Below are 15,828 nucleotides of genomic sequence, written 5' to 3'. Positions count from 1 at the left end.
CTTCCTCTTACAACAGCAATCGTATATATTGCCAAGTGTACTCGTCCTGGTCATGTATTGTGCATAAATTGGAGATGCTGCTATGACGAGACGGCTTGCCGAGTGGCATTTGAGTGTGTATGGATATCGTTGTGGAGATATAGGGCAGGGGGAGACTGTGCTTTCCTCTTTACCCCTCCCTATTCTCTCTCTCTCTCTCTCTCTCTTTTGCTGGCACCCTTAGGGAAAGCCTCAGTGATGTCCTCAGTGGTAGAGGGCCCTCTTTGGGTCAACATCATGACAGGCCGCATTTGAGCATGCTGAATGATAATAACATTAAACGTGTATACATTGTATGCAGATTTATTTTGTATTCACTTGTACTATTAAATATACATTATGCATTAAAAGTAATATTTATTTTATAGTGTGTTATATTTTATAATATAAAATATAATCAGCAGCAAATTTTAAATTGTAAATTATATAAATAGTATGTGTATGTGTGTATATATATATGAAGAGTTCAGATGCAAAAGCCTCTAAATGCCATCTGAAATTTTCTTATAGAATGATCTTTTTTATCAAGCTTGTGTATTTAAGTTCAGTAATTTCACTTGAATGACAATTAATAGGTAATCTTCATTGCCATTTAAGTGAAATTATTGAATTTAAATATACGAGCTTGATAAAAATGATCATTCTATAAGAAAATTTCAGATGGCATTTAGAGGCTTTTGCATCTGAACTCTTCATATATATATATATATATATATATATATATATACTATATATATATATATATATATGTATATGTATGTGTGTGTGTGTGTGTGTGTGTGTGTGTGTGTGTGTGTGTGTGTGTGTGTGTGTTAACACTCACAGTGCTCTCAGATACAGTCTAATGTGAAGGTGAAAGCAGTGTGTGCATGTGTGTGTGGAGAGGAGCCGATCTCTGTCACGAGTTTTCCATTAATCCAGTCGTGCCGAGGAGGAGCGCAGAGAAAGCCCAGCCACCTCCATTTGCTGTAGGGCTTGGATTGTGTGTGTGTAAATTAGGTTAGCAGGAGCACTGGGTCTGATTACACATGATGGTTTTGAATATGCAAGCCTGTGCAGTCAGGACCAGTTCTTCCAGTCGTCCCATAATGAGGGGGAGGACAATAGCGTACGTGTCAGTGCTATCATTAAACCACAGACCGGGGGTAGGCTGAGCGTTGGTGGGGAGGATGGTCCGTGTGTGTGTGTGTGTGTGTTTGGGGGGGGGGGGGGGGGTATAGGGGGATAGTTAGGTACGCTACCTGTGTAAACTCAGCTTTGCACAAGCTCAGCTCAAGCCACGGTTTCACCTTTCAGACGGTTGCATTGACTGTCTGCATGTTCCTTTCTGCTTCCTCTTTTTTTCCCTCCTCTTTTTTTTTTTTTGTTTTTTTTTTGTTGCTGTTTTCGTTTATTTGTTCCCAGTAAAAGTTGGCAGAAACGTCTGTGGCTTGCTGTTTCACAATACGTTATCATGTTGACTGTCTCCAAATCATTGTGGTGGAGATTTATGAGAGTGTGTGTGTGTGCACATGATCTCATCTGCCTATTATTTAATGATATATATATATATATATATATATATACACACACACAGTATGTATGTGTATAAAGATAATAATTTTATATCTTTTTTTATTTATATATCTTTTTTTTAACCTAAACACTCTTTTGTGCATATACACACTCATGCACATTATACATGTTATAACAGCATGATTAAACTACCCCATCCAAACGGCTAAATAAAATGTTTTTATTTTTGCTTTGAAAGGAAAAAATGAGTGATATAGAACAGAAAGAGAGAAGCAGAGGTCCTCACCTGATCTAGAGTAGTAGATCCTGAGCTGTTTATAGACAGGGTCAGCCCTGAAAAGGAGACATTTGTGTGTGTGTGTTGTGTGTGTGTGTGGAACGGGGACAGGAATTCCTCTTTTATTGCGAGAAGCTGCTTTTGCACATTTTCCGTCAGTCAGGGAATATTTTGGGAGACAAACATAGCCTTCAGCATTTGTCATTCACAGCTAATGTCATGAGGACCCACAATGCCTGCATTTCACAAACTCATGCGAAGCAAAATGGCTAATTTATGAAAAACCAGACAACAGAATGGAGCCATTTTTTTTGTGTATATACTGTGAAACTGTCAAATAGGAACTGAAGAAACTAATTTGACATTTACGTAAATATATGATAGGTTCCAAGCAGATGTTATCTCAGGCTGTTTTTGCAGTGGTACACCCCCAAGCGTGTCGTGTGTGTGTGTTTGTGAGGTTGAATTCTAGCATAGTAGCATGGCTCTACAGGCGGCAGTGTTGTGGATGCTAGCGGGAGTCAGGGCTAGTTTTGAAAGGCAGCTCCATGTTCTCCGCCATAAAGATGGACCAGCTCTTCACCCCCTCCTCTTCGTTGCACCCCGGAGCCCAGCGTCCGGCCCTCCGCGCTGTCTCTTATCATCACAAAGAGGCAGAATGCATAAAACATGGAGGACACACAGACACTGGCAGCCCAGGTCGCCTTTCTCTCAATGCAGAAACAAAGCGTGAGGTCCTGTGGCCTGTGACTTCTCTCTCTCTTTCACTCTCATTCTCTCTTTTATTTTTCGTTCCCTTTCACGCTTTTTTTTTTTTTTATAAGTGTGCACATTTATTTTTGTGTAAGTGCACTCATGCAAGTGTCTTACAAGTGTCATTTTCAAATGAAAAGTCCTCTTCATGCACACGAGATCTAGTTTTCATCAAACATTTTTTAGAGACTACAAATGTTTTAGATCAATATAGCCATATGTATGATATTTACATATTTACTCTTTAAATATAATATATACGATTCTTTATTTATATATATATATATATATAGGCTACACAAAAAAATACATTCAGACATTAAACACATTAATATAAATCAAACAAGATTTTTTTTAATACAGTAGATCTATATATATAAAACATTTAATATGTATGTGTCTGTGTGTGTATATACGATGCAAAATGTTCAAATATTCAAAAACTCTGTTGTAATGTCTGTTTTATGATATGATATTAATATGATTTGTCGATTGTGTTGGTGTGAGAAGCAGACTTATCAGTCAGGCTGATCGGGGCCCTGAGAGCGTCTGCAGATGCCATTTTCCAGCGCATTTTACGCTTAGCATAACATGTGATACAGCCAGTGTTAGCCTCGGCTAGATTAGCACCATGACATGAAAACAGACCTGGATTGAGTGTGTGTGTGTATCGGTCAAGGAGTGTCGCTGTATCATGCTCTGTCTCTCGATTTCGCGGCTGAGTAATATCACAGAAAGCAGTCATTTGTTGCATTACTGCTGCATTTCTAAAGAATATATTTTTGCAGCTATACAGTTTATTGCAATTCAAAGCTTTTCCATTTAAATGCGAGAGTATTCGCAGCAAGTTATTCCTTATTTTGAATCATATGAATTTAATTGCATTTTTTTTTTCCTGTTTAGGCTGCATGCTGCTCAGCTGTGGTGCGAAATAGATTTTTATGAAACGTACAGCACTTTTTTTTTTTTTTCTGAGTGACAAATCGGTGAGCGAGCTTAGATCATGTGCTGCATGTGCTGTCAGAAACGCGGGCCGTTTCTGTGCATGCGAGTGAGTGATCGACAGCACGCGTGCGTGTGTGTGTGTGTGTGTGTGTGTGTGTGTGTGTGTGTAGTGTGTGAGGGCTGCAGGAATGCTGAGTGGGAACGGGTGAAGCTCGACAGGCCGATGGCACTTCCTCTCTGTGTACGGCACAGCTTATCCTCCTCAGGATTAAAGACAGCAGAAAAGAAAAGAGCGATGGCAGGAGCCCCCCTCTCTCTCTTTCTCTCTCTCTCTCTCGCGCGCCCTCCTCTCTCCCTTTTTCCATGTTTGGAGAAGAAAAAAACCTCAAACAAAAAGCGTGATTCATTTGCAAATGTGCAGCAGCCCATACGGGTCCCCCATGGTGCACTGGGAGAGGAGGAGCGGAGAGAGCGAGGATGAGAGGAAATAAAGGTATAGTAGAGTCATTCGATTCTGTCTTTGTGGCGTTGAGGCCTAGCTCTACCCGTCAGGCTGGTCGGAGTCTTGAATCCATTAGTTTGGTCTGAAACGGCGCGGCTATTACACACTGTCCCACGTATCGTTGAGTGTTTACGTGTGTGTTTCTGCACGTGTGAGCGGGGTGTTCGTGGCTTCGATTTTGTGTATGTTTATAGCACTGAAGGGGTTAAGAGGCAAAGAGATACCCCTTTGTCTCGGCGGCCCTCTTTGTCATTGTTGCGCTGGAATTGAGCTCGCTGCACCTCACTTGACCACAGCAAAGCAATAAAATGGCCCCTAAGTGCTACAGGCTCCGTGTTCATCTAACAGCACCTCTCCTCTGGGCTTTCACCTCTCTCTCTCTCTCTCTCTCTCTCTCTCTCTCTCTCTCTCTCTCTCTCTCTCTCTCTCTCTCTCACACACACACACACACACACACACACACACACACACACACACACACACACACACACACACACACACACACACACACACACACACACACACACACGTGCAGGATTTAAAACCATCTGTTTCCAGTGTCATTTTTTTTTGTACACAATTTTTTTTTTCTTATTTTGAAAAACAGGAAAGAATTTTTTTTTGTCTTTTAATTTTTATTCTCAAAATATACACTGCATCATCAAATTCATAAACTGTCAGTGTCAGTGATTAGATGTTTACTTACAATTAGTAGGCCTATATCTATTTTTTATTCAACACTTTTTTTAATCAGTTTGTTATATATATATATATATATTTATATAATTGTTTTTTTGTTGCAATAATTATATGTATATATAAATATATGTAACGCACATACACATAATTATTATCTTTGTTGTATTATAAATAATTTTAAGGACGCTGAACAATACGCTGAAATTAAGGGGGCATTTTATTGTCTGTATTTATATTATCTCACTTATAATTGCTAAATAATTGAATGCAAATAATTGAAATATAACTCAGTTTAAAAAACAATGCATTTATGACATTTTTATGATTTTTATTTGATTTTTGCAGCTAAAGTAATCCTGTTTTGTCTATGCTAGTTGTTTGACATGTTTTACTTTTTTTTTTTTAAGTGATACTGTGATTGTGTGCCTGTGTTAAATGTGTGTGTATAAGTGTGTGTGTGTGAGTGAGAGAGAGAGAGAGGATCAAGGCCAGTGTCTGGTAGAGTGAGCAGACAGATCACATTCGTCTCTGATGGCAGCCATTTTGGTGCCATTTCAAATATTTCTATGAGGAAATAAATTTAGGATTCAGTTCTGCTTTACTTTATATAACGCATTATTTATGAAACCACAGTCTCAGACTGACAATGTAATATTGTTAAATGATTCTAAGAAGCTCTGTTATATGTAAATGTTATTTTGTTCAGGCTTTTAATTTAGTACTTTTGCATCATTTTAGAAGCTTATTTACAAGTTGTAAATAAGCTGTATAAGCTTCTTTTTTTCTTTTATAAAAGAAAAATATGACAGCAGTGCACAAATATCAGTGTCTGTGTCTTGGCGTTTAGAATAAGTAGTGTTGTTTTCAATAGTAATGATGATTGTTTACTTCGCAGAATTCTTTTCCTCCCAGACATTATAATTAAATGTTGGGAGGACAAAAAGCTGTCTCTCCTTGTCGCCTTCCTATCACATAGGTATTTAATGAGACATGAGAGGTGCGGTGTGATTGGTTTATTGGCACGAGGAGTCCTGTGAGAGGTCAGCTCATTGGCTGAGGTGTTTAATTGGTACTGTTGGACACCCCTCCACCCCCTCTTGGGTGTAACTTGTTTTTGCCAGGTGCACTGCGCTCTCTATTAAGTGTTACATAGGACCACAATTAAATCAGGCCTGAGTGAAGTCGTACTATTGCTGTCTGTCCCTCTGAGGACGGGGCGTCTGGTTACTCGTCCGTTACCTACATGTGCACACACACAGACACACACAATCCCTGTATCTGCACTGCTAAACACTTGTTTTATTCCTTTTGTGCATTTTAAGAATCTTGAGTTAAATTGATTTAATCAAAGGAGCTGTGTGACTGTTGGACACACATGTAAAAAACACACCAAGGACAGCAGGCGACAATGTGTGGAACGAGACTTGAGACCCTTCTGTTGTTTCCGTTGAATCGACCTTGCGTCCTTAGGTTGTAACATATTCAAGCCGCTCCTCACCCTGATTCAAATTTGGGGGACTGGATGAGTGGGTTTTGGGTGTGATCGTGTCACTGGGGATTCCTCAAGGCCAGACAGCCACAATAGATCGGTGACCCCCACACCGTGACGTCACACATGCTGTCTGCCGTTCTGTCATGTGTCAGCCAGAGGCCGACCTTCTGTGACACACATCCACTATCAGCTGTGTTCAGTTTTTAAAGTCAACATAATTGACAGTCAACTATATTTTGTTTTTTTTAATTCCTTGTCCACATTCCTTGTATTATTGTGAACAAGTCATCTGTGCATGCAATTAAAAAACAAATGAGTACCTTAACTAATACTAAAATACTGCCTTTCTAATTTTTAAATGTAATGACTTGCTATTTCCCTGAAAAAAAAAAACTTTTCTATCTAGTCACACTCACATATTATACATGTGTTTTGGTCTCATGGAGCCTTATCTCTCAGCTGTTTCTCACCTAATTTAAAGAATACCTTATTTTTGTGGTTGATTTGTTTTATCTTTGTATTTTTTTCTCTCTCTAAAGCTGAGTGAACTTACCGGACAGCAAATAAGTGAGAGAGCGGGAGAGAGAAAGAGAGAGGAGTGTAGGGGGGGTCATGCAGAGGTGAAAGACAGGCTTGGCGCTCACATGAAACATTTATGGATCAGTTACTTTGTCAAGTGCCAGTCTTTTGTTCCTTTTTTTTCTGTCCCTTTTTTTTCTGTGCTTTGTGACGAGTTTGTAACTATACACATAAGCGAGATTACATTCTCCCCCCTTGTTTTTCTCACTGTAGTTTAACCTGATGGCTGTTTAAAGGTAGACTGGATGACACAAGTTGAGGATCGCGATGGCTCGCGGTTGCTGGAAATACACATCAAAAGCTAATTTGTTCAGTGGTATGTAAATATTAATGTCTCAAGCTGGTAATGACAGACGTGCTGTCAGGGAAAATGACACTCGTGTGACAGCGTCAGAATTTGTCAGAAGTCCAAATCACATACAGTATATTGAGTCATGTTGCATGTAAAAATATCTGTCTGCTAAATTCAAGATTGGCTTCCTCTCATAGAAAAGAAGAAATGTTAATTAGGTCTATTTAATAACTCAGTTGTTTCTCAGATCCAGATTAAGTGGAGATCAAATTTTTGCTTAAGTTTCCTGATCCTCAGATGTTTCTCCTGAGAAAAAGAATGATCTAGAATTTCAGAAAAGATCTTAATGTCACACACTGTGCCAGGATACCACCGTCTGCAATTAAAGCCAAAGATTTCACCATGAACTCAAACATTTCTCATCAACTTGATCCCAGAACAAATTGCTTGAGCTATGCTATTCACTAATTGCATAGCTTTGTTCTAACTTTATGTCAACAATAGTCTATCACTCTATTTTTCCTTAGGAATTTTAGAAGAAACGTCTGAGAAAAAGTTGCTACTTAAATAAAGAATAACTGAAAACTCCACAGAGAATATCCCAAGCTCTGAAAGACCAATACAATTTATCAGAGTCCAATGAGTGTTAGTTTTAGGCAGGGAGAAGAACTGCTAGCAGTCGCTGCTGCGAGGGCCAGCTGTGTGTGTTTTTCTGAGTGTTCTGTAGCTTATCTCCGTTCTGGTGTGGGTATCTCCCGATGGTGACTTTCATTGTGTTTACAGTGGATGGGACGGAGGGGTGGAGGGTGCACAGACACTCGTTTCATCACTTCCTTCCTCCACTCCGATTTTATGAATCGATCTGTCATAACAACTGCTAGAGACGTGGAGGAAACTGAAAGAGAGAGAGGGAGAAGGGGGGAGGCTCATGGAAAGGAAAGAATTGTTGCATGTTGTACAGAAAGAGAACAATAGCAGCCATCCCAAGGCTAGATGAGGTGATCACGGAGCAGTTACAGGGAAGAGGTCTTGTGTTATTTTTATTTCTCAACTCCATCTGTGGGGCCGGGAGCTCATACTATCACGGCCTGAGCTGCCTGAAAGAAAACGTATCGAAACATCCCGAGAACACTATGTGTGTGCCTGCCTGTTTTTGTCAGGGCTCATTTCATAGGGTTGAAACGCTCTCATGACATAAGCAGAGAAACAGGAAGCCTGGTTGCCATCTTTCACAATCTCCTTTGAAACAGGAACTGAGAGCAGGCCAAGCCGTGGCCCCTCGCTGCTAGCAGATGGGTGCCAACCTGTTGAAGGCAACGGGCACGGGGGTAGGAGAGCCACAGAGGGGGCTCCCCCCTGGGACCCCTTTCCCTCTCCTGGAGGGTGTGGAGGTGTGGTCACCGTCTGTTTTGGGCATGGTTCGTGATGGTGTGTTTAGCACTTGCCAGCGAGAGCATTTATATGCAAATGCTAAACAAGCATTGGTGAGACTAATTATGGCAGATCCCATTGAGTGCGTGCCAGCCCAGAGAGAGGAAGGGAGGTCCTACAAGCTGGGGTAGACTTGCCCTACTTGTTTACTCATTGTCTTTCTTTATTAGCCCCTCATTGACACTCCTCCTCAACGTCAAGGGGGGTCTGTTTGCAGGGGCATCTCCTTTCTACATGGAACTGACTCCAGGACTTGGTGTACATGAGAATCGCAAGCCAGCTTGTGTTCCTCAGTTCTTGTTCTCTATCAGGGCAGTGGACCAGTTTAAGGTGGGTGTACCAGTTTAAGGAGGTTAGGTTAGATTTTGGAATATGGTAGCTGGTTTGTTGCTTGTCCACAGTGGTCTACCAACTCTAACTAGATTGATCTATATGATCTACAAGGCTGAAACGGGTCCACTAACTGGGATCTCAGCTGATCAACTATTTAGAACAAGTTCAACCAGCTAGAAACCAATAAAATATATTGTAAAATATATTGTTATGAAACATCCTGATGCCGTCCACTCTGCTGAGAGTGGCATTTAGGTGAATATGTTAATAACATATTCTCTCCATAACAAAATAAACACAACAAAAATTAAAGCAGTGAGAAAACCTGTGTCTGACCTAAAAAAAAAACCCTGACCTCGACGGACTAAATAGAGAAAATGAGTTGGAGAGTCGCATCTAGCTATTATGTAATCTCCTTAGACCAATAGTAGTTTGGAGGTTTTTACCAGCCAGAGCAAACTTTCCCGAAGTCCCGAAACAAACTCCAAACAAACTTAGTTTTGGCCTGATTTTGTTCTAAATGACATCACTCCAGTTCGTTCTTCGATTTCGCTATATAAGTATATCGGGCCCTTAAAAGGTCACCAAGTTGCTGTTGTTAGTAGTCATCGGTAGTTGCATTTGCATAAAGTTGAACTTTGTCGAACTTTGTCACAGATGTCAGCTCAAATTGCCATTTCTCATTGAATATAATGAATTTACAGTTGTTGTCTTGCACTGCCTGTATGAACACATACATCTAGTTACCATCTGAAGCTGGTGTTAGCTGGATTTTCCAAAAGGGGGGATAAAACCTCTTAACACATGCCCTCCTACTAAGGATACTCTAACTAATTACTTGTGGTGCTCAAAAATGCATTTAGGTCAGCTTTTTTAATCACATGCAAATTTATGAGTGGAAGAGAGGGAAATATTAACTTACTGAGTCAGTGGCTCGCATTGACTGCGGACAGGGGCGGTATAAATTTGACTCTACAGTATCCCTGCAGTGCTGCCAGAGAACATAGCCACACTTACTAACTTACAGTCCAGACACAAGCATTAGAGGCCAAGAATGAGCCAGATATGCAACAACACAATATTTCACCATTTAAAAAAAACCTGGCAGCACATTATTTTTAGGTGTTTGCCATAACATTGAATTTGAATTTGAATTTATCATGTCGTACAGATTAGATTGTGCTGCTCCAAATGTTTATAGACAACAGCAGATCTCATATCAGCCACGCTTAAGTACGAACAGGCTTTTGTTGATTGAAAAGTGCCCCTCTCTTGCAGAAATGACAACGGTGCTGGAAGCAATTAGCTCTGATGGAATTATGGCAGAAGCAGGCAACTCTCCAAGAGAGACAAGAGGGCAGGCGATACCTCCATTTTGAGCAGAAATGTTTTGAGGTGGAGGAAATGAATTTTGACAGTGTTTGAGACTAGCCAGATCCCTGAATTTGGGTTTGACCTCGGTGAATATAAATCAACTGGATAAGCTTTGCTCTGGTCTGCTTTCCAGCTCTTTCTTAGACTAGCTCATCCCTCAGTATTTGTTTCTCCTGCAGTTAAATCTAATTAGTTGTGGTGCCTCTTTAGTGATCCTTATTGTGGGCTTAGGTGAGACACTATAGTTCTATTCCACAACCTAGTGAGCTGCCTATCTAGACAACATTCCAAGGGATCAATCACAGGCTCACTGCCAATGCGGCAGCTGATCCAGAAAGGTAGGCAGCAACATTATGCTGCTTTCTATGATGCTTGTTTCATCCAAATTTTAAAACAGCATCAAGATTGTTGACTGTCAAGAAAAATGTCAATGATATACTCAACCTTTTTGGCTCCAAGGCCCTTGTTTGCGGAGGCTCTCCTATCTAGCTCAGTAGGTTTTGGAACAGAGCCCATTACTGTGTACTGCAGCCATGCATGCTAATAATTTGCATAGAAGACAGACAAAGTGAAAGAGAAAGATTTTTACTTTCTTTTCTTTCTTTCTTTCTTTCTTTCTTTCTTTCTTTACACTGCCTCTTGAATTTCACTACCATGTTGCCTTTTCACTGTGCCAAGCTCAACTTCCACACACGTACTCACACACTTAAACACATAACTAGCTCTATGACTGTTTGTATGCTCAGTGTCTGGTGAGGGGCATGTTTGGCTGGGCCACGGTGGTTTGATCAAAGGTTGTGTATGTTTGTATAAGCCATGGTTCTTCACTGAACACAGCTGGTCAGTACTGTCTCTCTTGCAGAGGATAAAACAAGTTCTTCTAGACCTCTGCCCTGGACAAGGGCCTCTCTCTTCTCTCATTGTGCCAAACAACTGTCACATACACATACAGTGGCCCAAAAAAATATTCGGACAGTCAAGGCACGCTTCAAATTGATCATTTCAAACCCAGAGGCATCCAAACAAATGATGCTTCACTTTTCTGAGACATTTTTATGGTTATTTTTAATCAGCTGGACTGAAAAAAGTAATTTTTAGTAAATGTATGAAGAAAGTTCTCCTCAAGTTAACACAGGTGTCCTAAAAGAGTAACAGATGTACTTCATTATATTAACCGTCAACAAGATCCAATAATGTTTGACAACAAGAAAGCGTCCAAAATATGCCTAGTTTTATCATATAAAAACAACTTCTTTTTGTGATTTGTTTTTTTTCTTAAAATGTGCATTTCCTTTCTTCATTCAAAGTAAATGCTTTAGTATTTTATGATCAATGCAATTACATTCTTACGTTTTAACCCACCGTTAAAGATCTTAACAATAGCTGTTTTTTTGTTATTGGTTAAATACATTTTCTTTAAATTCTCCTCTCTCCCTCTTTCAAGTTGTCCTGTTTTTTCCTTCTGCATTCCTTTCTCTCGCCTACTTTTAACATTTAAAAAAAAAAAAATATTTTCTCAAGGTGCTTTTCTTTTCATTGTCCTTTCTCTCTCTTTCTCTGTAGCCTTTTCTCCCCATGTCGTCCTGCTTTTTTTCTCTCTGTCTTGTGTGTTCAGACTCTGTCAGAATTGAGAAAGGCATTCAGGGCCCTTAATCCCAATTCCCTCTATCAGGAATGCAAATGTGTGTGTGATTGTGTGACCCACCAGGGCCTGGCAACATCTGCAGGGCTCAACAATAAGGTGGCCCGCTGGTCTGCGGCCGGTGTGAGAACGAGTTTGGGCCAGTTGACGGAACTGTCACTTGCCCTGGCAGGTCACAACATCACTACGCTTTAATGCTTGAAAACGTAAACATTTCGGTTTCCGTGATGTTACGTAATGTTGTTACGGATTATGCTTGTTAAAACTTGTCACCAAGGTGACGTTATCTAGCTGGCTTACATTCACTGAATAGTTGTTATAATTTCGAGAATTAATTATGTTATTGTTAGTAGCATTGGTAAGAACTGGCTAAAATAAAAAAATAAAAAACAGTAGTTTTATAATTGATTAAACTTTACATTTTTATAATTCGAATGGACAATATGAACTACTAGCTTGACCAGGCCAAAAAAAAACAAAAAAAAAAACATATTGTTGGTCCCTGATCTGCATGAGGAGCCCCCCCTCATACTCGCACTCTCTGTGAAATCATTGTTTCTCTTCACGGCACCATTAACCCTGTCCTGCATGGGCAAGCTCCCAGTCCGGCCCCTTTCAGAGGCCATGTTTCTATACCACGTCTGACCATCTGGACACTAGACATAACACACTGTTGACTTTCCTTCAGTAGTATGTATATGCGGCTTTGGGCGGGGGGGGGTGGACTGGGTGAGCCCTTCTGTCAGGCCTGTGGTTGATATTCATCTGGCTGGTAGCAACTAGAGGATTCGTCCCTCATGTTTAACCCACTTCACGAGTCTAGGTGGAGCCTGTCCACGTGTTGGAGTAAAGCTGTGATGTCAGCCAATAAAATGTAGTTATTAGATTTGCGCCCACCCCTCTCTGACAGGTATCAGAGGAGAGAGAAATGATTGTTTGGATTGTCTTTGTTTTCGAAATGATAAATTAATGGTAAAGCGCAACTGACAAAGTGAATCTGCGTCAAAGCCAAGTGGCGCTGATTGAATTACAGTTTCAGAGACCTAAACTCTGGCCACATTCCTGCATTGACTCGCAAGCCGCAACATTGGCTTGTACGAACACATACACACAAAGGCTTCATCTATCTATCTATCTATCTATCTATCTATCTATCTATCTATCTATCTATCTATCTATCTATCTATCTATCTATCTATCTATCTATCTATCTATCTATCTATGTGTCTATCTATGTGTCTATCTGTATGTCTGTTTATCTGTCTGTCTATCCGTCTATCCATCTGTCCATCTGTCCTTCTATCTGTCTGTCCTCACAAGAGAGCACATAAGAGAACCAAACTTGCAGTCAAGGCTAGTTTTCCGATTTGTAAAGTAGTGCGAGCTAGCACGTGGTCGCACATGGCCACACACCCCTCGCATTCAGCGAATGGTCGACAGCAGGGGAGTGGGTGTGCGTGTAGGTCTGTGTATGGATCCCCCTGCAGTCACACACTGTCTTCCTCACAGCATTTATGTTGGAACAGCGGTGCCGGCCATTGTTATCAAAGGCGCGATTAATCATTACATTTGTGCAAAGCAGGGGCGCTGTTGCCATGGGGACCCAAATGATCTGCACTGCTTTGCATATCAACAGAAAAAGTTTACAATCGTGGCAGAGCAAGGGCGAGGCCTCAACTGAAACCTGCCTCGTTCTCCCTCCCTCTCTCTTTTTTTCATTTGCTCATTCACTCTTAGTGAACGTACAAATAGCTCTTCAACAAAGCCTTCCGCAGCTAATCAAGATGGCCCCTAATGAGGCAGGCTTGAGAACACAGAGGTAAAAAAGTGTGTTAAGCACTCAGGAAATCCCATTCACATTGATATGGCTCTGTTTAATATCAGATGTGTCCACTAATAAACTTTACAACAAGAGGACAGAAACTTTTCACCTTTTTTTCCTCATAACATCCACCGATCAGACAGTGTTATGACATCATGCGATGCTTAACCGCTTGAGTAATCTGCAGGACAGAAGAGGAAGTGAAAGCGAGAGAGACTTGGCAGTGCTTGAGGAGAAGTTTGAGGGTTATGCAGCGTCTGAGGGCGTTTGCTTCCAACGGTGGCTGTCTGCTGAGAGCTCTGGAATGTTTTTTTTAATGCATTCAGACCTCAAGCCCTGACCTGCCCAAGCTAAAGAGCTTCCACTGACCCCCGAAACACTCAGAAGGACTTGACAGCATGACTGTAATATGCCTTTCGTGCTGAGTGTTTCGTTTTCAGTCAAAACACAATGTGACCACATTCAAACCATCCATATTTTTTCATTATCTGTGGGGTATGCATTGGACACATATTCATCCTGTTTGTTTAGTAATTTCGAGCAAACTCTGCTAGCTGGTTTTGCTGGAATGGTCTCTCTGCAGCCAAATGGGATTTGTATATGTAAATATCATTTGGACATGCAGCGAGGAACAAAGTTGGCTAATTATAGCAGCTCTGAGAAACATGAGGGTTAGTGTGGAAAATGAGCCCCAGTATGGTCCTCTTTTTAGAAACTACAGTGACTGACTCGATCAAAACAAATCTGGACATCATCAGGGACTGTGGGATTGTTGCGTACACGATTGGAGATCTTTGACAGGCATTTTGTGGAAGTGTTACACAATTTTCAGAGCATAAATCGTTCCTTGTTTACTCAAGCACACACTCGTGTCCTGAATATTCTGGAAACCAGATTTTGTCCATTCTTCACATTGCATGCCATTCATGTGACAACTCTGATTACATGTTACCAGTTTATTAACACTTGGTTAACAGGACTTTATGGCAGTAGGTGCCAAAATGTGTGTTTTGTGTTTGTTCATCTTTAAAGTATGTGTAGCAGGTTTGGGGGCTATAAAACACACACAGATACTTCAGTCTGTGAGGTTTTTTTTTCATGCACGTAGTACAAGAGGAAGTTTTTCTTCTGTAATTACATGCAGTCCTGACACATGTTTATGCTAGAGTCCACCAGAGTGAGGCTCACCTCGTGACAAAATAGCACTTAAAATTCCTCCCCAAATCATTTATCAGTGCCTTATTCTACTCGCTCCCTCCATTTCCGGTCACTCACCGTCAGAAATGTTTGGTAGGTGTGCGTGTCTTCTGTTGCCTGTCGTGTGTATAGTTTGAAATGTACACACCAGCCAGTGTGAGGATGAATGTCGTATGTGGCATCTGTTTAATACAACCCAGCATGTGTTTCCTTTCATTTATTTATTTCACTCTTGAAATATACGAAGGAAGGAAGAAAATGAGAGAGTGGAAAAAGATTTTTTGGGTTTATTCAAAATGGCATAATACCACGTTATTCTATTACTTTACTGCTGTATATTCTGAAGTATATCAAGGGACATTCAGATGACCTACTTCTAAACGAATTACTATACTACTCAAATGTGTATACTGTACACCTGAATAAGTTGGCAAAACTAAAACTAAAATAAAATTGAGGTAATCAGTAGCATCACATTTTTCAAGTTAAGAAATTCAAAGATTGAGTAAGATTTTTTCATTTTGTACTTGTAACGTGAAAATTTGAGTAAACTAATTCATACATTTAACCTAAAATGATCATGTAATCTCAATTTATAATTTTAGAAGTGTAAACTTGGCTAGCCTTAACTAGTTAATTCAGTAAATGCTAACTCGCAAATTGGTAACACAATGCTTTGATAGCATCAGCCTAGCATGGCAATAGCTGAGTGAGTATGGTGATAGAGAACCTTTAAAATATATCTGTTCTCAAACCAAGCACATGCTCCACTCGTCAACATAATGGTATCATTATGGATCTGGAAGCAATATCAACTTTCTTGACTCTTGAATTATAAAATTTTGACAAATTTACACTCACTTAACACTTTACAGTAGTTTAATTTGTTAACATTAGTTAATGCATATAGGTAAAAAAATATTTTTATATATATAT

General features: G+C 40.2%; 1 protein-coding gene across 2 annotated transcripts in view; it reads left to right on the top strand.

Moving 5' to 3' along the window:
* zfhx3b (zinc finger homeobox 3b) overlaps nucleotides 1-15,828 on the top strand; it is a 150,432-nt gene that overhangs the window by 7,149 nt on the left and 127,455 nt on the right. The gene's annotated exons all lie outside the window — the stretch shown is intronic.

Source organism: Leuciscus leuciscus (genome assembly GCF_965113295.1).
Source record: "Leuciscus leuciscus genome assembly, chromosome: 2".
Taxonomy (NCBI): Eukaryota; Metazoa; Chordata; class Actinopteri; order Cypriniformes; family Leuciscidae; genus Leuciscus; species Leuciscus leuciscus.
The sequence above is the reverse complement of the archived record's forward strand: the minus strand, read 5'-3'. Positions and strand labels throughout refer to the sequence as shown.